We start from the raw sequence: 6,000 nt of genomic DNA, 5'->3' as shown, positions 1-6,000 counted from the left end.
ACCATTAGTTTGACCTGAACTCTGTAGAAAAAATGACCAAAATACTTTCTTTATATGTTCTTTTGTCCAAAATAGCCCTTTTGATATAAGGTGTTCTAAATAACCACCAGATACTCCATTGACCAGATACTTCATTGATAGTGGAGTATCATGATGATACACCACTTTCAGTGGAGTATCAGGATGATACTCCTTTGTCAGTAGAGTATCATGGATGATACTCCTCTGTCAGTGAAGTATCAGTCCTGATACTCCGTATACTCCGTTCCCAGTGGAGTATCAGGCCTGATACTCCACCATAATTTGATCATTATATTTTTTTAAAGTTAAAATATTTATTAAATATTTTATGATTTAAACATGTACCATATTTTAAATTTTTAATATTTACGGTTTAACAATTTCCCATCTAGGATTTAGAAATATTTAAAAAAATAAATAAATGTAAAATTTAATAATTTTAAAAAACTTAAAATTATAAATGATATTGCACTGATAAAGGAGTATCTGGGCTGATACTCCACTGGGAAAGGAGTATCATCGTGATAGTCCTATCAGTGGAGTACAAGCTATTATTCAACTGAAAATGGAGTATCTTGAGGGTATTTTGGGCAGTTTAAAATTCTGGTAGTTATTTTAAGCAATCTATCTATTATATATATAATAGAGCAAATAGGGGGTTGAGTGAGACAATTTATTCAATGTAAATTGACGATTTTAACCCTTACCCTATTTAATATCAATTAATAGTTACTCTTCATTAAAGTATATTAATTATTTTGTAATTAATAGATATAGAGATACATACACAATTACATATATATATATATCATTATTTCATATTAAAGCATATTATTTCATATTAATTATTTTTAATAAAATATATTATTCAAAAAGTTATAACTTTAATAAAGAATTAGATATCTGAAATAATTCTTAATATAACATGGTTAAATTACATCAATTTTTTATTAACATGTATCATATTAATTATGATTTAAGCAGCTAATAAAAAAAAATCATCGCTAACTAATTTTATATTACACTTGTAAACCATAATATTTTTTAAATTTGTTTAACATTTAATACGATTATTTATGACATACTATAAGCATCAAATACTCACTTACAAAATAGACAATAATATAATCACATTTACTCAAATACTCACTTACAAAATAGACAATAATATAATCACATTTACATCATCATACACGTTTATTACATGAAATTCTTATCAATACAACACAAAAACCGTATTTTAGAGTTCAAAATATATAATGTCACGCCGATAGTATATTGTCTCATGTACAATATGCACGTGTGTTACACGAAATATCACCAATACAACATAAAATACAAAAAATATATATTATGCAGTATCAAATATACATAGACAAGTCGACAATAATGTAATTGTCATCATCCATCATCAACCATCAAGAACTTCTTCAAAAATATAGAGAAAAATAAGATTGGTAACCCCAATATTAATCACTAATTTAAATTTTCAAATATTCAAAAAATACACCAAAATTAATAAAAAAATTATAATATTTTAGAACATGTTTGTGTCTCGCACGGGTTATAGAGCTAGTTTTTATTTAAATATGATTATTCACGTTTTTCACCCAATTCTATAGATTCAATTTTTTTATGTGATATTATATTATTATGATTTATGCAAATATTACGAAATTGTTAAACACCGTTTGTTTTGTAGTATATAGTATATATTGACCAAAGTTAAACACGAAAAATATTTAAAATTTTATAACGATATGTTACAAAACTGTTAAAACACCATTTTCAGATTTTTATAATAACATGTGAGTTGCTGTTACGTCCTTTTATGTTTGTTACATTCTTAAATCTTAAGTGATTTCATGAATACAATTTTCTAATCTTTGGTTTTGAGATTGATTGAACCTTGACATAATGGAATGAAACAATTGATAAGTTATATAATGTAGAATAAAATTTACACAGGTTATATAAAGTTGATAAGATAAAATCTACAAATATGAACTACCGATTGTACATTATGTCGTGCTTTACTCAAACTTTGCTTTACTCAAACTTTGGTTAATGCGTAAAATTTTGAAAAATTTCACACGAATAGGAACACAACATGATTCTCATTCACGTTATATAAAACTTTGGTTAATGCATAAAATTTTGAAAAATATCACACGAATAGGAACACAACATGATTCTCATTCACGTTATACTGTTAAATTTATCCGTAAATTTTTTAATAAATAAATATTTTCATCCCTCATTTATCAAGGAATCCGAATTTTAATATAATATAGAAATTGTGTGTTTGTAAATAAGATTGTCATTGCAAAAAAAAAAGATTGTCATTATTGGGCTAAAGAAAAAAAAGATAATAATATTACTTATGTTACCCAACTTCACTAAAATCTCCAACACAAATACATGTTCAAATATTGGACTCGAATATTTAAAATTTATATTTTTTATTTCATTTTAATTGTCTCTTGATTTTTTTACACGCACCTCAAAATGCATTGATCGCATAGTAAAAATTATTATTTTTAAAAATTTTATTTTATAAATAAAAGTTTAAATTATATATTTTTATTCGGAAAAAAAAATCTAAAAATTATTACTTTAACTATGCGGTCGAAACACTTAAAAATGAGTGGAGAAAAATTAAACGAATATTAAAATAAATAGAGAAAGTATATATTTTTAATTTTAAATAAGTGTGTAAGTGATCATATTAATCCAAGTGTAGTGTAAAATTCGGTACTCTGAGAAAAATTGAAAATAAGAATCTGGTCAGGGAGACCATTTGCCCGTTAGCCTTACTTATCGCTGGAAATTCGTCGTTTCGTATACTTCCGTGTCGTGTAATTTCGTGTCGTGTACTTTCGTGTTTCGTGTCATGAATGCTCAATTCAAACCCGAATCGTTAAGGATTCATTTCGTGTACATTTCGTATAATTTAAAAATAAAAATAAAAATAAATAAAATATATATTTAAATATTAAATTTTTATTAGTCGAGTCTTAAGTTGATAAATCATAAAGATTCAAGTGTATTCAATTATTATGAAATTTAAATTTGAATCTATTTTATGTACATATATGTATAAAATATTATTGTAAAATATATGTATTCATATGTGTTATGGATAAAAAAATAAGGTTATTATTTGTTGTATTTATTGCTAAGGTTCGGGAGTTCAAGACCTTTAATGGCTGCTCTCGTGTTTCGTAGCTTAACTCTGCCTTTACGAGATGCCTACGTATCTCTGTGAATTAGAGAATCAAGCCAAAAAACGTAGTTCTGATTTATGGGGTGAGACCCCTTATATAGATGTTGGTGGTCCTAGAATTGGACTTGGTATAGGAGATTTGGTGATCAAGTATCTGATTTAGAGTGGACTTTGGAGTCCTAAATAGCAGGAAACTGATTCTTTATCCTTCTAGGTCCTTTAGAGGCTAATCTGCAAGGATTTATGTCCTCATTGGGACTCTTTTCAATAGTTGATTTTTTCCTTATTAATTAATTACGAAATTAATTAATGTTCAGGGTTTTTGGGCCTTCTTTGTCCCATCAGGCCTGATCTGGTCCATCAGGCCTGATCAATGTGTTAACCTTTTTGGTCTGAATGTCATACATCTTCTTATTGGGCCTAGGAGCCCAAATCATGTATAATTACTGTAATATTTAATTACATAATCAGGATTTATTTATCCTATCATTTGCCCCCAACTTTTGGGAAACTGTATAAGATTTCGCAAAAGTTAAGTTCGTTCATTCCCATTCAGGGTATCGTTTTGCGTAAAGTGTGGAGTGACCTACACGTTTACAATGATTTACCTTGTACGCGGCTTCAGGGTCGTTTAAAAACTTCCCTTTCTACTTTCTTACCTTCTCCCTATTTTTAGGAATTTTCTGGTATTTTTCAGGAATTTTCCCTTTTTTCTGAGATTTTTCCAAATTTTCTGCAATTTTTCACAAATATTCTCAAATTTTCAGCCCTTTTTCGACCAGGATCCTAGTCGAAATTTCAACCTGGATCCTAGTCAAATTTTGGGCCATCTTTCCAATCCTGATCGAAGGATTTCGACTAGGATCCACGACCTGGATTTCGACCAGGATCCTAGTCGAACCTTCGACCTGGATTTTGGTCGAAAACTGGTGTCTTTCTTTGCTTCCTGGTCGTCAAGTTTCGACTAGGATTCATGACCTGGATTTCGACCAGGATCCTAGTCGAACCTTCGACCTAGATTTTAGTCGAGACTTCTGTGCTTATTTGCTTCCTGGTCGTTAGATTTCGACTAGGATTCACGACCTGGGTTTCGACCAGGATCCTAGTCGATTATTCGACCTGGATTTTAGTCTAGGTTTCCGCACCCAATCTTGAAAAATTTTGTGCTTGATTCAGGAATTCGACCTCAATCCTGGTCTGGCTTTCGACCTCAATCCTGTTCTATTATACCCTTAATTTTCGGGTGTCTGTTCGAAAGAATTCGAGCAGAATTCACGACCTAGAATTCGACCTCAATCCTGGTCTATTATATCCGTAATTTTCGGGTGTCTGTTCGAAAGAATTCGAGCAGAATTCACGACCTAGAATTCGACCTCAATCCTGGTCTTACTGGGCCTCTTTCTCATCCAATTTGGACTGGGCCTTGTTTGGGCCCTATCTTTTTTAGGGCTTTGATTTGGGCCTGTATTTTTCCAAATCCTAAATGGATTTGGGCCTTCTATTTTTCCAAATCTTAATTGGATTTGGGCCTTCTATTTTTCCAAATCTTAATTGGATTTGGGCCTTCTATTTTTCTAAATCTTAATTGGATTTGGGCCTTCTATTTTTCCAAATCCTAATTGGATTTGAGCGTCCCATTGGGCCTCTTCCATATTAATCGGGCTTTAATATATTAAAACATCTTCTTTAGAATTCTCTAGAATTTTCGGGAATTTTTATTTATTTTCTTTGGAATTCCTTGGAGTATTCTGGAACGTTCCATTTCTGGGCTTTCTTCTTTGGGCCTTTATCTTTACTAGGCTTTTTGTCCCTTCAACTTCACTTTTTCTCCTATATAAAGGAGTGAGTAGAGTCTATTGCTCCTCACTTTCTCATTTCTAAATTCTCCTTCTTTTTTCTTCTGTTAAGAACCTCAGAGCAATAACAGTAGGTCGGAGTATCTTAAGCCCCAAAGCCTTTTTTAGGAGCATTACTTCAGGTAAGACTTCTCCCTTTATCTTCTTGTGCTTGTTTTTGCATAGTTTGCGTTTTAAAATTGTCTCCTTATGTGCCCTTTTTTCAGATGGATGATAAGAAAATGACTCGTTTGGCCCAGATGAATGTGGCCAGAAAGTCCAATGAATTCCCCATTCGGTCAAGGTACACTTCCTTGATTGATATGATCAACACCCGAGGGGACGAGTACCCGTCAGATGCGCATCTAGACGCACACGATCATATCAGTGCCTTGCGGGATCCAAAGGAGCTGGACAAGTTGAGAGGTTGTTTCAAAATCAAGGATCCTTTCAAGCTAGTTCTTGCAGGTCCGGCCGACAGGGCCTGTCAGTGGAGGAAAGACGCACTATGCGTCTACAGGGATACTCTAAGGGCAGGTATTAGACTCCCCTTTCACCCATTCATCCCTATTTTGCTAGCTGATGTGGGCATCAGCCCTTGTCAACTCCCTCATAACTCTTGGAGGTTAATTCTGTGCTATCTGTTGCAATGCGCCAAGCACAATGTCCCTACCTCTGTTGCTGTTTTTAGAAAGATTTTCCAGTTCAAGAACAGTCCTGACAAGAATCCAGGGTGAGTTTTTTTAAACCAGCGCCCAACCGTTCCCCACATAGTGAACGAGAAATCCATTCCTGACAACAATTTGGGGTGGAAGAAAGATTTTCTGTTCGTCGTTTGGGAGGGTGGCGATTGGGGCACCCTATTTCGCTCGTCTTTTGGGCTAGTCGTAGATGGGAGCCCTAACGATATAGTTTTGT

Source organism: Apium graveolens, chromosome 3 (assembly GCF_009905375.1).
Source record: "Apium graveolens cultivar Ventura chromosome 3, ASM990537v1, whole genome shotgun sequence".
Taxonomy (NCBI): Eukaryota; Viridiplantae; Streptophyta; class Magnoliopsida; order Apiales; family Apiaceae; genus Apium; species Apium graveolens.
The sequence above is the reverse complement of the archived record's forward strand: the minus strand, read 5'-3'. Positions refer to the sequence as shown.